Genomic DNA, 24371 nt, shown 5'->3' on the forward strand with positions numbered 1-24371 from the left:
ACTAGTACTTCTTCCCTCCAAGCCGCCCACTGCACAGTATCAGAGCACTAGTACTTCCCTCCAAGCCGCCCACTGCACAGCATCAGAGCACTAGTACTTCCCTCCAAGCCGCCCACTGCACAGCATCAGAGCACTAGTGCTTCCCTCCAAGCCGCCCACTGCACAGCATCAGAGCACTAGTACTTCCCTCCAAGCCGCCCACTGCACAGCATCAGAGCACTAGTGCTTCCCTCCAAGCCGCCCACTGCACAGCATCAGAGCACTAGTACTTCCCTCCAAGCCGCCCACTGCACAGCATCAGAGCACTAGTACTTCCCTCCAAGCCGCCCACTGCACAGCATCAGAGCACTAGTACTTCCCTCCAAGCCGCCGCCCACTGCACAGCATCAGAGCACTAGTACTTCTTCCCTCCAAGCCGCCCACTGCACAGTATCAGAGCACTAGTACTTCCCTCCAAGCCGCCCACTGCACAGCATCAGAGCACTAGTACTTCCCTCCAAGCCGCCCACTGCACAGCATCAGAGCACTAGTACTTCCCTCCAAGCCACACACTGCACAGCATCAGAGCACTAGTACTTCCCTCCAAGCCGCCGCCCACTGCACAGCATCAGAGCACTAGTGCTTCCCTCCAAGCCGCCCACTGCACAGCATCAGAGCACTAGTACTTCTTCCCTCCAAGCCGCCGCCCACTGCACAGCATCAGAGCACTAGTACTTCCCTCCAAGCCGCCGCCCACTGCACAGCATCAGAGCACTAGTACTTCCCTCCAAGCCGCCGCCCACTGCACAGCATCAGAGCACTAGTACTTCCCTCCAAGCCGCCCACTGCACAGCATCAGAGCACTAGTACTTCCCTCCAAGCCGCCGCCCACTGCACAGCATCAGAGCACTAGTACTTCCCTCCAAGCCGCCCACTGCACAGCATCAGAGCACTAGTACTTCCCTCCAAGCCGCCCACTGCACAGCATCAGAGCACTAGTACTTCCCTCCAAGCCGCCGCCCACTGCACAGCATCAGAGCACTAGTGCTTCCCTCCAAGCCGCCCACTGCACAGCATTAGAGCACTAGTACTTCCCTCCAAGCCGCCGCCCACTGCACACCATCCACAACATGCTCTTCCTCTTTAGATTGTTCACTCTGCAGAGTCCGCTGACTTCCTACATTGGCAGCGAGTTACGCAGAAGTATGCTATTCCTTCATTTTTAAATTACTTGAGAACTTGCCAAATTCCATCTCTATTGACTTTTAATGTATCTCGGCTGTGGGTAGTGAGGACTTTTTGTATGATGTCAGCTTTCTAAATCAAATTGAGACTTGTGTGGCTCAGAATATCATCTGGCTTTGGACACTGTATGTACTTGAAGGCCGAATCTGACCTCGTAGGGTAGAGCCCACTCTGAAGGAATATTGATTATATTGTTGGTTTTTGAATATTTATTGATTTTTCCCCCTTTCATGTTTAATCGACTGTCAAGAGAAGTATTGCCTCTACTTGTGGCTGCCGGCTTACACATCTTGTCAGTTCTCCCCTCAGTGTTTTTCGTGTTCTGAAGCATGTTGTTAGGTGTGCATGCGTTGATCATGCTAGTGTCTTCCTGATGAACTCTCCCTCTTCCTTTTACCCGGTGCTGACTGTGGTAAGTCTGCACACAGCACCACGTCAGGTCCCGTTGTCCAGGCCGTCTGCACTCCATGCAGTGAGCACTTCACTAGTTAGTCACTAGTCTGCACTCCATGCAGTGAGCACTTCACTAGTTAGTCACTAGTCTGCACTCCATGCAGTGAGCACTTCACTAGTTAGTCACTAGTCTGCACTCCATGCAGTGAGCACTTCACTAGTTAGTCACTAGTCTGCACTCCATGCAGTGAGCACTTCACTAGTTAGTCACTAGTCTGCACTCCATGCAGTGAGCACTTCACTAGTTAGTCACTAGTCTGCACTCCATGCAGTGAGCACTTCACTAGTTAGTCACTAGTCTGCACTCCATGCAGTGAGCACTTCACTAGTTAGTCACTAGTCTGCACTCCATGCAGTGAGCACTTCACTAGTTAGTCCCTAGTCTGCACTCCATGCAGCGAGCACTTCACTAGTTAGTCACTAGTCTGCACTCCATGCAGTGAGCACTTCACTAGATAGTCACTAGTCTGCACTCCATGTAGTGAGCACTTCACTAGTTAGTTACTAGTCTGCACTCCATGCAGTGAGCACTTCACTAGTTAGTTACTAGTTGCTCTTTCATTTCCCCTTCTGCATATTTTCTTCCTTAGTAATTTCATTTCATGCCTATCATGGACTGTCTGACTTAGAGCTTTGCTAATTATTATTTAAATGATACAAGACTCTACAGTATGCATTTAAACTTACACTGCATATTTTTAATGTATAGTAAAGTTACTTTCTAAAATACTGTCATCTCATCTTTTTGTGGTATTGGTATATAGTTCTGCAGTCTTTAAACATTATATTCTGTGAGTCAACAGTGCATTTTTACATTTTCCCTATAAATCCAGTTATATTTAAAATGTTCATGTCTGCCAAGTTGACTGTGCTGGCATTCCTAGTTCTGTGAGTTCTCTTTGTGAGGGCCACACTTCTGGTTTTATTTTTCTTCTTTTCTGGAGAAATGTCTGCGTGTTAATTGCAGATCTTGTGACAGATAATTCTTCCCATTTTGTTTATCTAATTGGAGATATTTCTCTCAAGAATTCTACAGTGCCATTTATCTTCCCAGCCCCCTAAGTATTACTGGGCCTAAGTCACCGGGACAGATACCCCGAGAGCAGCTGGGAGAGAGGGAGGTTCTATTCTGGCTGGTTTCAGTGTGTGTGGTGTGCACCATGGCTGTGGGTCTCTGGCGAGGCATATGGCCGCAATGGCAAGAACTTACGGTGCAGTGCCTCTTGGTGGATAGGAACCAAAGACATGTGCCTGTGCTTGCAAGCCAGGGTGTGGCTCCCCCTTCTGAACTGTACATTACTGATCTTGGTGTTTTCCAACCCAGTTGACTCGAGATGAACCTCCAAACAGGAGCATATCACCTTCACATTGGCCTTTGGCTCATGAGGGCTGTGGTAAGAAATCTGCTTTTATCCCTACTTTAATTCAGCCCTTTTCTGGATTTTTAAAAGTGTCCTATGGTATGTATTTAGGCTGTGCTACACAATGCACTGTTTTGTGTTTATGCTGCAGGCTCTAGCGTTTTGGAACTCTCATTTCTCAGACTTTTTCTTCTGCATTTCTGCATTTTTGGAAAGGCTCTGAGTCACACACACTCAGGCTACTTGGGCTTGCTCTGTGCTCACAGTGTGCTTGCTCTCTCCACATTACTGAGTAGCGACTGTCGCTGGTTATGTCTTCATGGTGTGCCTGCATCTGATGCCAGTCCTACCCTGGGCTTTGCTTCAGTTCTCAGACAGTTCTATATAAAGCTCCCAGCTCTCCCGCATCTCTAGTTCTCTTTTTAAAGGCATGGGGCACCCTTTCTGTAGTTGTGGTTGTGATTCTGACAGTTAGGAGAGATTCCCTCCAGATGTGGGAGGCTGAGTGACCCTGCCTCTCAGCACCTGTGGCCATGACTGCTGAAGAGTCGCTGAAGTTGCTGCATGATTAACAGAGCTCCTCAGGTCTACGGGAGAAGGGCAGGCCTGCATTGCCTGACAGATCATCAGGAGTGGCACCAGGATCAGTTCACAGAGTCATGAGTGTTGGCCTCCGTCTTCCCTATGGACTTGAGGATATCCCTTCTTTTGCTCCAGGGCAGTACACACACGCAAACACATGCAAACACACGCAAACACAGGTGTGTTATTTGAGCCCTCCCTCGATTCCCTCTTATCCTCGTCCCTGCTTTGCCAGTCTCCTTTCTTCTCCAGTTCTTCCACCTTCTGCTTCCCTGTCCCATGCATTACATTACTTCCTCACTCTCCACCTTCCTTCAGATAATTCATGTTCACATACATAGCACACACTGTATGTATGCATGCGGCTTTCACTCTAGAGTCTACAGAGAAGAGGAGAGATGCCATGCCTGTCTCTGAACCTGATGATGTCTGCTTCCCTGATTCATGCTGTGTAGCTGATGGACTTCATGTTGTCCAACTGTCGTGCTCTCTCTACGTCCCACTGTGGACGACGTTGAGGTTGTAGAAGCAGGTAGTCTCTCGAAACTTGAAGTTTCCATTACAGAAATCCTCTCGAACTGCTGGCCTTCCATGGGTGTACTTGGTCTGCTTCTTGGGAAGTGCCTGTCAGGTCTCCAACACACGATCTACTAGTGTGAGGAGTAGTCCTGGCTACAGTTGTGTTTTGGGGGGAGCTTGCACACTCTTCAGGTCAGTGACCAGGGTTTTCATTTTGTGTCTGTGTGGTTTTTGTGGGGAGCTTGTTGTTTTAAAAACTTTTTTCAAAGGGGTGCATTTTTTTTCCTGGCAATCCTGTGTATCCTGTGTAAGTATTTTTCATTATTAATAATTTTGAGAAGAACCAACTCCAGGTCAAAACACGATCGCTAAAGTCACTGTGTTTTATCCAGAGTCATCCCAGAGGGTTTTGTGTCTGCTCTGCGAATGTCTGTCCATCCCACATTCCTTCTGTTCTCACTGTCAGCAGCCTGGTTATGGAAATTACTTCCATGCATTTTGCCTAAGTCAACAACCATTAAGGGGAATGAACAAGACACAGGAGGTGTAGTTCTCTAGGCCTGTGGGCCTGTGGGGAGAATCCCCACTTCTCACACTGTAGGAGTTTCCACTTCTGGTTGTGACTTGAGTCCCAGCTTCTTGCTCTTCCTTTCCATCCTCCTCTTCCTCGGTTGGCCTCGTGGTTAGCGAGCTCCCGTTTAATTGAGTTGCAGAGCGGTTCGCTCCTGGCATTTTCCATTCCTCTGTCCAACAGTGAGGGTCTGCGCATGTAGGTACACTGCAGCATTTTAATAATGAATCTGGGCTTAAAGAGAAATTGAATTAAGTCCTTCAGTTATTTTAGAAGTTCTAACATCATGCTATTTACATTTCTGGCCACAGTGAAGTTTTTCGTGAAACTGAGCTCTCAGGAAAATCTTCATGTGTCACCATAATCTGGGAAGAGTTTCGGGGGCTTGGCTTGCCCAGAGTTACAGCTTTAAATAGTCCCCGTAAATCTCCAGTTAACTAATGTGCATTATTGCTAAGTAGGAGTTAGCCAGAAATGGGATTCCCAGCCCAGAGGAAGCTGAATTGTGGATGGTTATGGGCGGCTGCAGCGACAGTACTCTGGGAGCACTGGAGCCGAAGCCCCAAACCTCCACTCCCTTGCTCACCGTTCTGTCTCTCAAAACAAGGCTTGAGAGTATAAATAGGATTTCATTTCTGTGAGGTAGATGAGAGCAAGTGAAGGGATCCACCCCACCTTACTGGACTTACGGACTAGTGCTGAAAGCTTCTAAGGCTACCCTTTGGTTTCTGAAAAAGAAGACTTTGTGGCCTTTGTTTTGTGTATCCTCTTGAATGAAATAATTGAAATAATTTGTAAAGGTTCTCAAGCTGTGAAAATAGCAGACAAGGGGTCTGTGTTGGCCACCTTGCTTCGTGTTTAGTGGCAGCTCTTCCTGTACTTGGTGGGTTCTTTCTGCTTCAGGAGTCTAGACCTCCTTTGTGTGGACTGTAGGAAGTGTGCCTCGTCCGTCTCGTGGGGCGCATTAGTCTAAGTGGAATACCTGATACCTTCTTTGCTTGAGATGGAAGGTCAGGGGTAGGCGAGTCACTGCCTCAGAGCATCTCTGCGACTGTACCTGTACCTGCGACTGTACCTGTACCATGTGTGTTTAGCTGCAGGTGGGACGGAGTCAAGGGAGTTGGAGGGAAGAACTGAGGCCCCACCCTGCACGGTGTCAGCCTCTCCTTCCAGGAGAGGCTGATTCCAGATTTGCTGTTGGAACACTTTTGACCCGGGATTTTCTGTTAGTTACAGGGGCATATGTGTACCTGCTAAAACGTGGCCTCCTCACTCCTCCCTTTCTCTAGCTCTTTAGTAGGAAGTGAGCTTAGACACTGAAAGGACAATGTGTGCTAGATCTGGGACTGTAGCACCCTGGAAAGGCTGAGCCTGGGAAGTGGAGCTTCTGGGCTGCCTGACGCGGTGCACTCTGACCTTCGCTGATGACCTTCCCAGTCCCACGAAGCCACGACTGCGTGTCCATGACTCCAGAGGATTTCAGTGACGTCAGGACAACTTGTGGGAGTTGTTGACTTTTTCCTTTCACCATGTGGGTTCCAGGGGTTGAGTTCAGGTCACCGAGCTTGGCTCCTTCACATGCTGAACTGCCTCATTGTCACCCACCCCTCAACATGATAACACTGCATTTCCATCCACTGGACTCTCACATCTTCTTTGCCATTGGTGGGCACTTACACTGTTTCCATATTCCGGATGCTATAAACACTGCTGTACTGAACCTGGGAGTTCGGGTACCTTTGTCAAGAGGAAGCAGGGAACAAGATAAAAAGTCAACCTATAAACTAGGAAGTTGAAGTTTCGAATTGTGTTTCTGAGGATGGTTGAGGTCCTCAGTTCATGGACAGTTCCAACTGTCTACCTAGTGAGTTTGCAGCGCATCACAGCCGAGGCCCTCCTAGGAGTAGATACCAGCTGCCAGCAGTGTGGTGGGCATGCTGTTTTGGGAATGGGGGCCAGTGTTAAAGATGTCCCACGTAGGCTCACCCCTCACTCGGTGTCTTATTCTCAGGACTGTGGTCCATTTTTCATCTTCCCATCCACTGCTGCCCACTGCAGAAAGAAGCTTTCCTGCCCAAGGGTGAGCATGGCCAGGTCTGCGAGCATAACCATGAATGTTTAGAAGGCAGTTTTAACAACCTGACCATTTAGCAGAATAGCAATAGCAGGCTCTACTCTAGAGCCTGTGATCTTACCATCTGCCTTAATTACTCTGGATCTGAAGAGACACACGGCCACGAAGCTTATAAGACAGAAGGCATTTAATTAGCATACTGACAGTTTCAGAGGGACCATCATCGCTAGGAAGCGTGGCGGTCTGCAGGCAGCCATGGTGCTGGAGCAGTAGCTGAAAACTTACATCCTGATCCTCTGGGCAGCAGGTAGAGTGTGTGAGTGAGCCTGGCATGGGCTTTTAGGCCTGGAAGCCCACCCCCAGTGCCAGAACTCCAACAAGGCCACGCCTCTTAATCCTTCCCTAACAGTTCCACCAACTGGGGCTGAAATACTTGAGTATGTGAGCCCATGGGGGCCCCTCTCATTCAGACCACCACATGCTTCCTAGGCTTTTGAGTAGGTTTATAGTACCAGGCTTAAAATCCCTTCCCAGGGAACAGACCTCAAACCCAGTCAGAAAGCAACCATTTCCCTAACTATGGTGCCACTGTTGCATAGCTTGTCTGTCAGGTCTCTTGTAGCATGTACGGTCTGACTGCTGGGTAAGAGTATCAGTGTGTCCCCATCCCTCCCCCAGCAGCTTGCACAGCGCCTTCCTGTACTGGGAAATGCTGGCCAGCAGGGAGGAAGATTTCTGGTTGGTTTGAGATAGATGTTTCCTGTGTCCAGCAGGCAAAGGGACATCCTTTATAAAACAGCAGCAGTCCTGTGCTCACTTTGCGGTGGCCACCTTTGTGCCACCTGCACCAAGCAGGACCTCTTTTGCTAGGGTAAAGGTTGAGCCATGCACGGATTTCCCAGTGTGTGGTTCAGTTGATGATCTCTGTGTTGATAGACTGCAGCGCAGCCTGAGGCTGTCCTAGGGGTGAAGCTCTATTGTTGGTCCTCCAAGTGGTTCTGACACTTCTTTTCTATGGTATCTATTGGGTCTGATGTATGGATTGTGGGAAATAAACTGGAAACCTGGGCTGAAGGTTGACACTGAGGTGACCTTAGAAGGGACGTGGACACCTTCTCAGGAACTTTCTGGTGTGTTTCCTATGGAAAAGCAGGCTCAGACTAGTCAGGGCCTTGGCTGTGCACACACCTGTGTTAACCTCTTCTGTTGTCTTTGCTTGTCATAGGAGCCAGAGAATAGAACAGCCATACAAGTGTCTTGTACACTTTGAATGGTTTCCCTGCTTACTTCTGGGGGAGTTTCGGTGGTCTCAGAAGCAAACTATCAGCATTTCTGTTCAGATTTTCAAAGTCACAAGTATAGTCTAAAATTCAGAGTATTTTGGTTTTTTTAAAGTAAAGGACTTTGGTTAAATCACTTTTAGTTTTTAACAGTTATTTTCTTGGAAACACAAATCCAAGAAAGGGAGTTTCTCTAGGCTGGAAATAAAGAGTGGGGTTCAGCATCTCTACCAGATCTTGACGGCCTTGACTCAGCTGAGGAGTTTGCTGAGCTAGATTGCTTACGCTTCGAGGGGAGGAGCTGGGTGGACGACCCTCAGGGTGAGACCATTGCACAAGGTTCTGTAGTTGCTGTTCCAGACTCTGCTGGTTCACATAAGTCACCTTCAAACCTCAAGCCCCCATGTGGTGGCCAGTGCTTTGTCAGTCAGCTGCTCAGGGTGTGATTCCAGTGTGAAGAGACACCCACAGTGTAGGAACGGCTTCAGCCCATTTCTGCAGCTCTCCCCTTCCCACACATTTAGTTCTCAAGCTAGCATTCCCTTTGATGTGTTATAAAACGCACCGACCTGGTGAAGCTGTGTTGTTGAGTTGCGACAAACGTGCCCTGTAAAAACACTGCCGTGTGCTAGAACGTTCTTTCTCTTATTTCCCTTATGGTGAGTCTTGGCTGCCTTTTTACGCCCGTTCCATGGCTGCCGGGGTCCCAAGTGGTACTGGTTAGTTTGGTTTGTATGGCAGTTGGATGCATGAACTTGCACAGCGAGCCTTTTAATTTGTTGACATAATGCTTTCGTCTTTATGATCACTCTTCTTCCTGAAGAGTGGTGTGAAATGTTAGCACATCCCCTGTGGGCGAGAGGTGCCAGTAGGCATCATGGTGTCTCCAGAGTGAGGATGCTTCACCAGGTCATGGCACCTCATGCCACAGTTCTTTCTTTGCCAGTTGTGGCGGTCCCTTAGGTGTTTACAAGGCCAGTTCATACAAGAAACAAGGTGACTGATTTACTCATTTTGTTGTAAAGGTGGATTTGATCTAAATATCAAACTTTTACGCTCAGAGATCCTTTTCAGGTTTGGTAGGGAGAAACCTCCATTTCTGTTTTCCATTCTCACATCCTGGTTCCATCCTGTTATAGTGAAGGGTACGTGGAAGGGGCCTCCGTCAGCTGACATTACAGAGGGCCTTTGCAATAGGTCTTCTCTGGCACGTTCTTCCCCCCTCAGTCTCACCGTGAACCAGGAGACCAGGAGCTCGCAGAGGCTCACACCATGAACCAGGAGACCAGGAGCTCGCAGAGGCTCACACCATGAACCAGGAGACCAGGAGCTCGCAGAGGCTCACACCATGAACCAGGAGACCAGGAGCTCACAGAGGCTCACACCATGAACCAGGAGACCAGGAGCTCACAGAGGCTCACACCATGAACCAGGAGACCAGGAGCTCACAGAGGCTCACACCATGAACTAGGAGACCAGGAGCTCACAGAGGCTCACACCATGAACCAGGAGACCAGGAGCTCACAGAGGCTCACACCATGAACCAGGAGACCAGGAGCTCACAGAGGCTCACACCATGAACCAGGAGACCAGGAGCTCACAGAGGCTCACACCATGAACTAGGAGACCAGGAGCTCACAGAGTCTCTCACCGTGAACCAGGAGACCAGGAGCTCGCAGAGGTTCACACCATGAACCAGGACACCAGGAGCTCACAGAGGCTCACACCATGAACTAGGAGACCAGGAGCTCACAGAGGCTCACACCATGAACCAGGACACCAGGAGCTCACAGAGGCTCACACCAGGCACTAATGGCTCAGATCTTCTGCCATCTTTCTCTGTAAAGATTGTGGTAAGATATCCACAGTACAAGTTGATGGCTTCAGATTTGGAAGTGCACAGTCCAGTGGCATCAGGTGCTAGTGCACCACTGTCGACGTCACTCATCTACAAAACTCACCTTGTGAATACAACTCCACCCTTCCTTCTTAATTTAAAAGCATTTATAAAGTGGGTACAAGTTTGCTTGTACGACATTTAGGTCTGATAATTTGAGTTACTTAGTTTTGGGGTAGAGTAGGTAGGTGGTCATGAAAACATGTATACAGTGTTTGGATTTTGGAGCTAAATCTTTTAGGTGTTTCTAGGTTCCAGGTTGGAATTCATCTCTTCTCCTTCCCTCCCTCCTCCTTCTCCTCCCTCCCTTCCTGTCCCTTCCCTCCCCTCCCAACCACCTTCTTGTCTTTTTTCACTTTTTGGTTTCCTGGTTCTGAGGATGAACCCTGGGCATTGTGCGTGCTAACCTGCTAGGCAGCCACTCCCCTGAGCTACATCTCCAGCTACTGCAGGCTTTCGACATCTGTCGATATTTATGGAGCTGATGTCATGCTCTGTTAGATGCTAGAAATATATAAATCGAGAGACTTTGATTTATGTATTTTACTCATCAATATCAATAGAATGCAATTAACAGTGGCAGTGGTTATGTTTTAAATACGACAGTCATGAAAATGCTCTCTTGTGATTGGTACTGGCACCTGCTTCTGTGACACTGCCAAGAGGAATTGCTTTCAGATGTGAATTCCACAATAACCAAAAGAGATTCTTCTCTCTAGGCAAAGAATGGTTATTTCCAGTGACTTGTAAAACATTGTTGTTGGAAATGACTCATTAAATTTCTTATGTATTTTTATTCTATTACATGATTCATAGAAATAAATCATTTTTTCGAGCTGTCGCCTTTGTTCCCATTTTGTGTATTTGTATCTGAATATAAAGGTACCTTCATGAGAAGGTTTTTCTATTTAATTTTATATAAGATATGAAATAATATAGTACTATGTAATGCATAAGTAAAAAATGCCACACAGGCATGAGGATAGCCCAGTCTGATGCAGGCGTTGTCTTGGTTTTGTTTCTGTCTTCCCAGATGACTTGAGTTTTCTGACAAGATCTAACCAATCTAGCTCTGAAGAGAGTGAGGTAGGAGACCAGACAAAGTGTCTTGAAACAGATGCCATCTGCATAGAGCAGGAATATGTATTCGGAGACTCAGTTTGAGAGAATCACCACATAGACACACACATGCCACAGGCACACACACAGACTCATACCACACACACAGACATACCCACACCCACCCACCCACTCACCCGCCCACCCACCCACTCACCCACCCACCCACCCACCCACTCACTCACCCACCCACCCACCCACCCACTCACTCACTCACCCACTTACTCACCCACTCACCCACTCACTCACCCACCCACTTACTCACCCATTCACTCACCCACTCACTCATCCACTCACTCACCCACCCACTCACTCACCCACTCACCCACCCACTCACCCACTCACTCACTCACCCACTCACTCACCCACTCACTCACTCACTCACCCACTCACTCACCCACTCACTCACTCACCCACTCATTCACTCACTCACCCACCCACCCACTCACCCACTCACTCACTCACCCACTCACTCACTCACCCACCCACTCATTCACTCACTCACCCACCCACCCACTCACCCACTCACTCACCCACCCACCCACTCACTCACTCACTCACCCACCCACTCACTCACCCACTCACCCACTCACTCACTCACCCACTCACTTACCCACTCACCCACTCACTCACTCACCCACTCACTCATTCACTCACTCACCCACCCACTCACCCACCCACTCACCCACTCACTCACTCACCCACCCACTCACTCACTCACCCACCCACTCACTCATTCACTCACTCACCCACCCACTCACCCACTCACTCACCCACTCACTCACCCACTCACCCACTCACTCACTCACCCACCCACTCATTCACTCACTCACCCACCCACTCACTCACTCACCCACCCACTCACTCACTCACTCACTCACCCACCCACTCACTCATTTACTCACTCACCCACCCACTCACCCACTCACTCACCCACTCACTCACTCACTCACCCACTCACTCACCCACTCACTCACTCACTCACTCACTCACTCACTCACTCACTCCTGTCACCCACCCACTCATTCACTCACCCACTCACTCACCCACCCACCCACTTACTCACCCACTCACTCACCCACTCACTCACTCCTTTCACCCACCCACCCACTCTTCGTCTGGACCAGCTGTAGATTTGGGAGAAAGAGTGGATTGGTCTCTGATGTAGCACATCCTTTCCGCACAGAGAGACTAAATAAAGACAGCATGCTGAACGTACAGACCACATGCATATTTTTGTGAGGGAAGCCTTAACCACTCTTGTGAGTAGACTGTGAGTTAAGAAAGATAGTTGTATGGACTTAACTTTTGAGTAAGAAATGCAGACAGTGTGTATGGCAAAAATACTTTGAATGTGGAGAAAAGACTGATTTGGTATCTGTTGTGTTCATAGTTTCTTGTGTGTTGATACAAAGAAAGCAGCAGTAGAGGAAAATGAACAAAGGTACTGAGAGTCCAGCAACAGGAAAAGACATATAAACACATCCCACTCACTCGTGACTGGTGTGGACTGCTGGGGCAGGGGAGGGGCAAGGGGTGGGGCGAGGACGAGGGACAGCTACATTCTGGAGGCAGAAACTGATGAGGGAGGTTATTTTTATATTTTGCTGTTGGAAATGTGGAGTAGTCAAACCCCTTGGAAGGTGATATGACACTAGCTATAAAAATTAAAAATACATATGCCAGTTGACTTAGCACTTCCCTTCTCTGGAATTCAGCCCATAGAAACATAGTCAGCATGGGTTTCTGTTTATAGTGACAGATAACTGAACACACAGTTTGTGTTTGCCAGTAGGGGAATTATCAAGGGAATATGTGTGCATAGTAGCTCTACATAGTGCATTCCTAGTTATCATTAGCAAGACAATGAAAAATGAGTATTACAGTAAGACTCTCCAGTGATAAAGCGTGTGTGTGTGTGTGTGTGTGTGTGTGTGTGTGTGTGTGTGTGTGACACAGTATAGACACAGGAGGAGTGTTGGCTTGGACCATCCAGATTGGTGAAGGCTGTAGGGTGTGTGTGTGTGTGTGTGTGTGTGTGTGTGTGTGTGTGTGTGTAGACAAGTACATGTAAGTTCCTGTATGCAGTGGTATGTGTATACACATGTGCACATGAGGTCAGAGGTTGACTCTGGGTGTGATCCTCATTCATCCATCACTCTTGTCTTTTGAGGCTGGGTTTGTCAGTGAACCTGGAGCTGGTGATCTGGCTAGACTAGCTGGCCAGGGAGCCGCAGGGCTTCAGCTCAGGAGGCACGGGTGTGTACTCTCTCTCAGGTCTTACACACATGGGTGCTGGGACCCACACTCAGGCCCTCATGCTGGTGTAGCACATACTTTACTAGTGGAGCCATTTCCCTTTAATGTTTTTAAATTTTATTTTTGAGGTTATAATTACAACATTTCTGCCTTCCCTTTGTGTCCCGTCCAGTTGTTCTGTCCAGCAGGACAGTCAACGAGGGTGCTGAGGGTACCTGGAAGAGAATGGGAGACAAGAGACGCGAGGCAGAGAAGGATGCCAAGATAAGAGTCTGATCAAGGCGACAATTTTATCTTTTCCCAAGGCTGGATTTATACCATAGCAGGGGTAACAGAGGGAGGGGGGAAGTGGGAAACATCTACGCAGGCCAAGGACACTGCTCCTGTGATCAGGCAATCGGCTGAAGTCAACAGGATGTCAGAAAGGTCACAGGTTTGTCATATCATTAGGCATCCTGACCACCAGATTTGTATTAGTCTTCTGCAGCTGGCTGGGGACTTTCCATGAACCCAGTTATACTTAACTCTTAACTATACTATCAACATCAATAATGGAGGGTTTTAAGGGCACCGCTCCCAACATCTCCCCCTTCCTTATAATCAAATGAAAAGGTGACCCTCGGGAACTGTGCCTGTCTTAGGTTGGAGCGATATTTGTCACATGGTCAAGAGAATCTTGTGACCAGGGTCTGCCATGGGATAAGACAGTAGCTTATGGTGGCCCTCCTGTCTTAGGCCCTTTATTCATGAATATATCACTCTCTTACCCATCATTGACTGTCCAGCTCAGCACTCAGGGGTGACAGTTCGTTGATGTTTCAGCAAAGGCATCAAGACAGCAGGCAGAAAAGAATGTTGGGCTCACTTGCTCAAGGACAAAAATGTCCTTGCCTGGGCTGAGAGGAGATGTGTAGGTGAGCTTGGCTCTCACTAAAGGCATCCTCCATAGCTAGCCTATGGTAATATACCTGAATAGGTTTTGCTGCTCTATTATCTACCTGTTGTTTAATAAAACTGCTTAAATGATTAAATGCCTAAGGGCCAAAAGATAGAAGCAAAAGAAGGCCTATTAGGGTGCCCAACAGAGAGGGAAGCAGGGTGGACAACCAAGGGGAGGTGGAGAACCAATTTTGATATCAGCTCTCACCTTTTCCTCTTTCTTGTTTTCTCTTTTCTAAGCCTTCTCTGATGTTTTTCATGCTCTCTTTAGCCCTATTCTAAGACACAAACAGTATCCAGGCACTGCCTTTCTCTTACAAACCAGAATTCAGTGTGATTGCTCAAAGTTGGGAAATTAAAGGTAAAAAGCCAATCAGAAATAAGTACACTTGTTAGCATGTATGGTTTATGTAAAAGCGGGGGGAAGACACCTTTGCTCCCTCCAAAGCGTCCTTTAGCTCTCCTCACTCTATTTCAAAGTCCTGACTCCGTTCTTCATCAGTGGTTTTTGCATGCATTTACATCCTCCCACATACACACACCCTAAATGTAAGCTGCTTAGTCTGTTTAATATTACGTGTGTGAATGCTTTTAGTGCTGACTGTTTGACACTGAACGACCACTTGTGCTCTTGGTTGGGGAGGCCACCTCTTCTGTTCTGTTCTCAGTGTTCAAGTGAACATTGGTGTTTGATAAAGGATTTGTAAGTTCCGTGGTAACAAAGTATATTTCCTTTGGAAACTTAGTCCCATGGTCTGTCAGGCAGTCCCTACTTTTGGGGTTAATTGCTTTATATTTGGGAGTTTTCATGGGACTTATACCCAGAAGAAGAGGAAGAAAGCCACTGATGCATGAAGACATCGCAGATATTTAAACATTGTCATGTAACTAAATTTGCATATCGATGGAGCTTGGTTGGTAATGGAGCCATCACCGTGCCATTGTGAGGTCCTAAGGAGCTCAGCACTGCCGTTTGTAATACAGGGAGTGTAAAAGCAATGTAAAGTGGCACATGTAGTCTGAATGTATTTCTGTGGGCTAGAAGGAACCAGGATGAAATGCAGACAGAAAGGCAGGGTTGTGGCGAAGTGTATCTGCATTATTTTGACAATAAAATCAGACAAAGTGTTGGCAACATTGAAAGTGAAATTTAGGAAACTGTTATATGTGGATCGGCAACTCCACACTTTTTGTGTGTGTGTGTGTGGGGGGGGAAGAGTGTGCCTCAGGTATGTATACAGTGTTTATATTTGTATTCAAGATTCTCTGGGCTGGTTAGCCTAATGGTATATACATCTTACGTCCAGAGGTTGGCACCAACCAGGCAATTCCAGGAGAGTTTAGCTTGTATTATTTCTTCACTCATTTGATGATTAACATTTTTTACTCTTGAAATCCACACAAATGTATGGGGATTAAGTAATAGAAGTGTTTCTGGAAGGGGACAGGATGAGAGGGAGACCCTGTTTGGGGAGGTCTGGGCACCTCATGTTCCTCCCTCACTCTGTGCTTTTTGGGTTCATTGTGTGGTGCTAGGCTGATGAGGGTGTGCAGTGTTTATTTTGTTGGGTCGTCTGGCTGTCTTGAGAGGATGTTGGCCATCTGATTTTCAACCATTTCTTCATCCCATTCTCAATGCCTTCTCTTTTTGGAATTTTAATTACAGCATGGTTGCTTTTCTGGCAGTGTTTAGAAGCCCAGGAGTGGATGCTTTTTCTTTTCTTTTTCTCCTTTTAAGTAACAGGTTGTGTGTGTGTGTGTGTGTGTGTGTGTGCGTGTGTGTGTGTGTGTGTGTGTGTGTGTCTGTGCACGCGTGCACACACATGAATGCATGTGTCAGCATGTGTGTGTACATGAATATCTCTGAGCATCTCTTATATGCATTTGTGCATGCCTTTACTTGTATGAGCATGTGTGTATGTGTGTGTCCATCTCTTGTATGTATGTGTACACATGTGTGTGTACATATCATGTATGCATGTGTGCTTGCCTTTGCTTATATGAGCATGTATGTACACATGTATGTGTGTGTACCACTCATGTATGCATGCATGCCTTTGCTTGTATGAGCATGTATGTACACATGCGTGTGTGTGTATACATCTCTTGCATGTGTGTGTGTGCCTTTGTTTGTGTGAGCATGCATATGTGTGTGCATGTACACATCTCTTGTATGTATGTGTATGTACCTTTATCTCTTGTTTGTGTGTGCTTCAGTTTTGATACTCTCTCACTGTGCTTACTTTTCCCCTGCTATGTAAGCTTTACAGATAGCTCCGAGATGGTTTCTTTCACATTTTTGAATCACTGGCATTTTTCATTTTGCTCTTTCTTAGTTTTTTTCTCATTCTTGTTATCCCTTTTGTATGCTATCTCACATTCCATTATATTTTCAAATTGCTTACATTAAAAGTTGTTTTGGGCTGGCAAGAAGGCTTAGGTAAAGGTGCTTGCTGGTGAGTTTGAACCCTGAAACTGACATGGTGGAAGGGGAGAACCAGTTCCTGTACTGCTTCTTCTGACCTCCGCTCTTGGGCTATGGCACCCACATGTATGTGTGAGTGCACACACAAACACTAAATATAAACACTGAGTCTGCTTCATTACAGGAGAGGGTGTGGGATCATTGGGAACTAGAGCTTCAGGCAGTTGTGAACCATCACGTAGGTGCTGGGAACTGAACCTGGGTTTCTGTGAGAGCAGCCAGTGCTCTTAGCCACAAAGCCATCCCCCAGTCCTTCCCATCACTATTTTTAAAACTTGAGATAATTTGTGTCATGACTACAGACTAACTGATCACATTAGGGAACTAAAACCACATACGGAAACTCTGCTCACACGCACCTTACCTCACAGCCACTCCCAGTTGTTTAATTGCTTTCCAGTAAGAAACTGGAATTTATCCCCTTCCTAACTTGGTAGAACTTTATGTAGAAGCCGTTGACTCTGCTGTTACCGTGGCAGATTTCTACTCACCTTTGTGGGCAGATAAAAAGCAAAACTTAGTCATTGAAAGTGCTAACAAGAATACTAACAAGAATAATGTTAATAATTGTATGCCAACCCTTTAAAATAGGTTTTTTTTAGAAAAAATATTACTTACAAAAGCTTCTGGAGAAATTAGAAGTCTCAATTGTCGTATAATTACAAGAAACTGAATCTTCCCACAAAGCAAGCAGCAAGCTTCCATGATTTACTAAGCCAAAGTTATTTTTTAAACCAAAATTCTAAGAAATAGATTATTCCATTCTGATGCAATCTCTTTTCATTAACAGAAAAAGAGGAATATTTTCTAGCCAGTTCTGAGAGCCCAGCTCAAACCTGATATCTAAACCCCATGAAGACACCATGAGAAACAGAAACTGTAGATGCTTCCTGGTTCCATGGAGTCTGGAGCTCTCCAAGGACAGTCCTGTCACCAGACAGGTCATCCTAGGTGTCCCAGGACAGCTATATCACATGACCCATAGGTCCAGAGTGATGGTCTCACTTGATGAGCATCGTGAATTCCTGGTGATGATGTTTAGCAAATAAAGGGAGTAGGGACCCGGCCATCCTTAGGAGCCAATCACCCTGTTTCCAGCAGGCCTCCTTCCTATATGGGGAATGTTAGAAGATACCGTATAACCAGGAATAGTAAAGTCGGACCGAGCTCATATATGGTGTAAAGAGCACTCAGTACCAAGGATTCCAGGGAGCTGGCTATAGAAAGTGGTGTCCAGTCTTTCAGTCCTCAGCTAGGATGATCTGTCCCTGGAATCTTCTGAAATTATTTTTGATCATTCAAGTCTAGTGATCTGATGCCAGTGGTTGGCAATCAGTTGGAAAGCTTCTCCAAATGGTCTCTGCGTAGGCCTGTGTGGTCGTTCTGTAACCTGGCGTCTGTATTCCAAAGGCAGGAGCTGTGGACCAGATGCCCGAGGAGACTGCTGATGCCTGGCTGTCCTCCAGTTGGTTAAGGTGGCCAGGGTCAGGAGAGAGGATGGTGCTGGTGTCCACTTCAGAAGGATGCATGTGACTGTCTTCAGCAAAGGCAGCCTGCCACGTGGTATCACGTGTGTACTGCGGCAGTGGTTAGCGTGGTCCATGTCCAGTGACAAGAGGACAGAAACCGAGGTGATAGGAGTGTAATGGGGGAAAGAAAGCTTGCTGCCTGGAGGCAAAATGATCATTTGCATATAATAGTAACATGAGAGAGTGTAGAAATAAATCATTACCCACGAGCCTTTAATAAAGAAAGGTGGAGGTACAACAGTCTGCTAGATATTGTGAAAGGAGACACTAGAGTATAGAAGAGACCGTAGAGCATCAGAAGTGAGCCAGACAGGAGATGCACAAGTCCTTTAGGGAAAATAAACGTCACTGATAAGCCATGCTGTACCTTAGTGACAGTTGCCAGGCTCAGGGTAGGACTGTTCAGTGATGCATGGGTGTCCTGTCCATCAAAATAATTCTGCAGCTAGAAATACACACACACACACCCATGTTCCAAAATAAGTGTTATAAAGATGTTAGTTCATCCATATTAGAACTTCAATTTCTCTACATGTAAATGTTAAGCTGTAGCTAGCTTAAACAATTAAATGTCTCAAGCACAGGTATATATCTAAAAAATGCAAAACCAAAGAGATTTAAAAAGACTAAAACTGATTATTAAATAGCTTGTTCATCAAAAGCTGCCTTAAGAAAGTAAAAACCTAGCTTATAATTTAGAAGATGCTCACAATGCATGGATTTGACAGTCTGGGCTAGTGACGTGGCTCCACAGAGAGAGGCACTGACTCAGGACACCCACAGCGTGCCCTGTCTCTGCATATATGTACACAGACTTAAGTGTAATACAAAGGAGCTGAAATCCAACTGTGTGCTTGTTGTAGTCAGTGAAGAGGGAAAGGGTAAGGGTTCGTTCATTTGCAGGAGTGGGAGACTGTGTGGAGGGGGAGGGAGGGACGTTGTCCTCAGCACTGAGTTTTCTGTTTGTTGTGGAAAGGCATCCATCATTCCTTTGTTGTGTGGTCTTTAACCAGACATTTTGGCTTATTCTTGCTTTTAATCATGAGCACTGACTTGATGTAGAATCTGCCTTCCCTTGAGGCACAGAGGTGCAGGTCAGACATTTTGCTGGGAGATTTAGAGCTGAGACTAACAAGGGCCTAGAAGACCTTGGTCTGTTTTGCCTCATCAATCATCATTCCCAATGTACCAATTAAAAATATTCTTTGACTTAACAGTCCAGGAACTGCCCAGTGTAAGGTGATGAGAAGCAAAGGCCGTGGCCCGCACTCCCGGTACTACCTCAGGTTTCTTGCAGAAATAGGACAAGGGTGTCCTCTAGGTGGTAAGGCGGCTGTCCCTATCTCACATGAGGGATTTGTAACGCCATAGGCTCTGTCATGATCATGTTTGTTAGTGTTCCCTCTTCTGCACCTGGAAACTCAAAGTACCAGAGAGAAAAACTCAAGAGTTGGCAAGGCAGGGGTGTGGCCAATGAGGCTGGTGGCCAATGAGGTGGGTAGCCAGTGAGGGGTGTGGCCAGCGAGTGAATGTGGCCAGTGAGGTGGGTGGCCAGCCTTTTCCAGTTGGTCAGTGACTTCATTTGGTGCTCAGTGGCCTGTGTTCATCGGAGCTGAGACACTCAGTAGCCCTCGTGTCCTTCTCTGAAAGCTCTTTCTCTGTTCAACTTTCTGGTTGTCTGCTTTGCTCTTGAATAGCTTTGATGTCGGAGACATAGTTTATTTGTGCGTAAATACTTGCAGTGTGGGGAAGTGTAACATGGGAACATAAAAAAAATCCACTTGTAAAATGCTATTTTAAAGCATTTGTGCTTGTCTTCAGTTTCTAAGAGAAACAAACTTTCTTTGACTTTTGCTAATATTTTGGTGGAAATACTAGGTAGATTGGATTGTAACATTTGATTTTTCTGCCTATAATTTAAAGTTATAAAAGGTATTTTTCTATGAAACAATAGCCTGCTTCCCTGCCCTGCCATGTTTCCAGGGACAGGTGTTGAGATGTGTGTATCTAAACCCCATGCTTATGGTTGCTGTGTTGTGATTTTCTGGCTGAAGACCTGTGCCCCTCTAACAGGGAAGAAGCTGTGATCCCCTTCCTCAGCCTCTGCCTCTGCCCTCAGTGGTCGAATGGGGGTTTTGGTACAGCTATTCTGTGTTTACATTATAGCAGTTATATATGCTCAGGACAGGAGTGGGCTGTGTACGTCTCTTGTCCGGTGTCTTGGTTTCTGTTTTCAGTCAGCTAACATTGTACTCCATAACGCAGCTCTAAACCTCCTCCCCAGTGCTGAAAATTCCACTCATGATGGCAAGCCTTGACGGGGGTCTGTTATTTGCCTTGGCTTGAACATGTCTCCTAGGAGCTTCTTGACCGTATGCAGTCTCCTGGCCCTTCCTGACATGGAGGCAGTTTACCTGCATGAGAGGTGGATTTCCTAGTCTCATGTCTTCTTTATTGTCTTACACAATTTTTTTTCTTTGTCTTTTTGTGGCCCTGGGGGTTTTGAACCCAGAACCCAGGACCCTATGCATGCTGGACCAGCACTCTGCATTGACTCATCCCCATCTCCACTAGACATTTGTAAGAAAGAGTCTGTGGAATAAAGACACCTCGTGGGTGTGGACATGACTTTATTCTTTCCTGAACTCGATGAGCTATTTGGCTGGCTGGTTGTAGGACTTTGTGGTGCACATAATTTCCCTCTGAGCCCCTCCCAGTGCCTTCTGCCTTCCCGAGGCTGCTGCTTGAAGCCTTCCCGCTTGGTGGAGCCTGCTTTACCTTCGGAGGCCCACGTAGTCTTACAAAAGAAAGGTTTTCGAATTTCTTTGCTAGTGATTTTGGAGTTCTTTATAGAATTCCCCTGATCAACTATTGCATAGCTTGATCTGAAACTTGATACTTCACTCATTTTCCATTTTCTTGTATATGTTTCATTTTAAGGGAGTTTCCCCTTATTTTCCATTCCACAATTCTTTATTTCATCAATCATAATTTACATGTCTAAGACCTGTCAGTCTCACCTTCTCCCGCTCCCACTCTTTCTTCACAAACTTAGGGAGTTCTGTTTTTGGTTCAGTGGTGTGCGTCCTGCTGTTAGCTTTCTGAGGGTACTCTGTGTGCGTAGGACTTGCACTTTCCTCCACCCATTCCTGGTGTGGTTGTCTGGTCTCTGTATCTTGGCTGTTACTCCCAAGTGTCCTGGGAATCCTGTTCATAAGTGTCTTAGGGTTTTTCCTGCTGTGAAGAGACACCGTGGCCATGGCAACTGCGTTATAAGAGTTCAGGGAGACTTGGTGCTGGAGAGGGACTGAGAGTTGTACATCTGGGTGCTCAGGCACCAGGGAGGAAGAGTGACCTTGGGCCTGGCTTGAGCTTCTGAAACTTAACCCACCTCTGGTGACACACTCCATTAAGGCCACACCTCCTAATTGTCCCCCTCCTTATGAGCCTGTTTTCATTCAAAGCACTGCAGTCTGTGAGACTGAGGCTGATGGTGAACGTGTGCAGATGGAGTGTGTAGGGTTGGGCTCCTGTTCCAGGCTTTTCACTTCTCTTTTGGCATGTTTAATGTCTTCAGTGGCCTCTGGAGTAGCACAAATGTTTAAGTTCCATGTCCACTGCAGCATAGTTCATGTCAGATCTGGAATTTGAACCTAGGGAGCTGGATACCACCCTTCCTTCCTTCTAGCCTTCATGCTAGTCTGTCTCTTAATGAAATCAGGAGCTAACGGGAAACACAGTGCAATGGATATCTTTTATCCGGGTAGCGTCCGAGAGTACAGACAAGCAGGAGGAGCAGTCTCACTTGAGTTGCAGCTTGTTCAGCTGCAGTGGTGAAAGTGGGCCGAGCTCCCTGCTCTCAGATCCTCACAGGGGCAAAGAGCTGTAAGTGACTGGCTGTGTGGGTTTTGGGAGGGGATTGGGGGAGTCCCGAGTCTGGTTGGAGTTTTAGTCTCACCTTTACCCAACTGCTAGTCGCCCATTCTTGAGCCCTCTGGGGATTCCGTGAGCTTCCTTCCTTCGCTCATCGTACCTGCAGTTGCTTTGTGTGTCCCTCCTTTACCTTGTTTGTCTTTAAACCTTGTTTATGTTTAGGAGCAAGCAGAAACATTTTAACTCTTTCTGTCATTTTAAGAAGAAGACTTTTCCAGTAGAAACTTTGATAAAATATATGTTCAAAACTTGAACTTAAAATGTAAAATGTGAGATTTTTGTCCAGTCCCTTCGGTCTGTCTCAGAGGTCCCCTGCGCTTGAAGTACGCCCTGGTATTTCTGTTAGATAGGTCCCCTTCGAAGTCATTCCCCAGCACCGGATCGCTTTCTTCTCAGGAGTTTTCACCTTGTTCGTATCTGTGTGCTTCCCTCCACACCACAGCAGATCAGCCTCTCGAGGACTGAGACCGGCAGCTGTGGAGTGGTTCCCCAGGGCGGCCACACTCCCTGTGTCCATGTCTTACTTTCTCGTTTAGTTTCCTCCAACTGTCGTCAGTACCGAGATGGCAGAGTGGGGAGTTGTTGTAACAAAGCGACTGGACAGGATTACAGAAGAATTTTTGTAGCTGGTTTCTGGGGAATCTAAACAATGGTTCATACACTTGTGTGGCAAATGCTTTATCTTTTTACTGAGCCATTTCTCTGGCCCCTGTAACATTAACTTATAAAAACCAGTGCTGTTGAGGTCAGGCTTGGTGGCTCAGGTCTTTAACTCCAGCACTCAGGAGGCCGAGGCAGAAAGATCTTTGTCAATCTGAAGACAGCCTGGTGTACATAGCAAGTTCCAGGCTAGCTAGGCCTACAGAGTGAGACCCCGTTTCCAAAAAAAAAAAAAAAAGCCAAAAAACCCCCACAATCAGCAGCAAAAACATGTCGTCTTTTTTCTCTTAAATAGGCAAAAGGAAACTATCAAAGGATTTGAATCTAAATTTATTTGTAGAAAGGTTTTAAAATAACATTTCTGTAGCACCATCCTTAACGATCCAGGACACATTTGTTTTTTGACCTTATGGAAGAGGAGCTGTGCCCTGTCTTACTTGGGTGTAGGACTCGCTGGAACCTGGAGCGTCCGTGGTCACCGCTCTGCTGTTTTTGCACAGCTCAGTCAGAACCTCGGCATCCACTTTCTTACCACAGGCGAACATGCTGTGTGCTCGTGTTGTCTGCTTGCTGGCGTCTTTCCCATCCCGTGTCAGGATGTGCCTGGTGAAAACACAGGAGCCTTAACTCTGAAAACTCTGCCTTTGAAATGAACACCAAGTACAGAGTACAGCGGGGTTCACGGACGCTAAAAATAGTAATTGGCTCTGGAGGTTGTGGTGCCAGCGTGAAAGGACAGCATGGGGTTTACAGTTTGACTGTTAAGCGTTAGGACACATAGCATCTTTTCCCATAGTTTCTTCCTGACAGATGCAGTCACAGCAGGATTCTCCTCAGTTGGGACACAGCGAATGTGACTTCATTTCAGAATGGCCACCATCGACAGTTCCTGGAAGTCCAGTTTCTATTTTCTATAAAGTATAAATAGCCATGTAGAGATGGCTTAGCTCTGATTTCTAAGTTTATAAACAGAAGTACATCTTTTGAGGAGTGTCACCAGACCGAGTGAACAGTGACAGGGCTGCTGTCCATTCTGTGTTAGCAGTTCTAGTAACTCTGAGCTATTTATAAACTGATCTTCTATTTCCATCCACACACACCCTTTGTACCTCTACTTTTTGTGCAAATAAATTTGCTTGGCCTAGTGAAAATAATCTGCGATCAGTGCGTTTCTTTGCTGTTACTTTTGTGAAGTGTGTAATGTTTTCTTGATGGAGGTGCCGCCATGTGTTTCTTAAGACATGGAGCATGACTGCTGGTGGCCCGGCGCCAGGGCTGCTCTGTGGCATGTGTGGCTTCTGCTTCCCCGTCCTCAGCTGCGGGAGGGAATGCTGACACACACCGCTGCTGCCCCTTCACCTTCCCAGGCTGTTCCTTCCTCGTGTGCTCAGGCCCTGACACGGCGCATGCCCAGCTGGAGCTCATCTCTCTTCACTCCTGGACGTTCTCCTCGTGTTCCTGCCTTGTCTCTCATGAACACACAACT

At 46.9% G+C, this 24371-nt stretch overlaps 1 protein-coding gene across 8 annotated transcripts in view; it reads left to right on the forward strand.

The window, feature by feature from the left end:
• Window positions 1-24371, forward strand: part of Ccdc91 (coiled-coil domain containing 91) — a 172018-nt gene that overhangs the window by 12399 nt on the left and 135248 nt on the right. For 2 of the 8 annotated variants that reach the window (XM_008763456.4, XM_063286193.1), the window contains exon 1: window positions 22101-22177. The exons of the other annotated variants lie outside the window; for them this stretch is intronic. The gene's annotated coding sequence lies outside the window, so the exon portion shown is untranslated. Of the gene's footprint in view, window positions 1-22100; window positions 22178-24371 lie in introns of those variants that run through there. 8 annotated transcript variants of the gene reach the window in all.

Source organism: Rattus norvegicus, chromosome 4 (assembly GCF_036323735.1).
Source record: "Rattus norvegicus strain BN/NHsdMcwi chromosome 4, GRCr8, whole genome shotgun sequence".
NCBI lineage: Eukaryota > Metazoa > Chordata > Mammalia > Rodentia > Muridae > Rattus > Rattus norvegicus.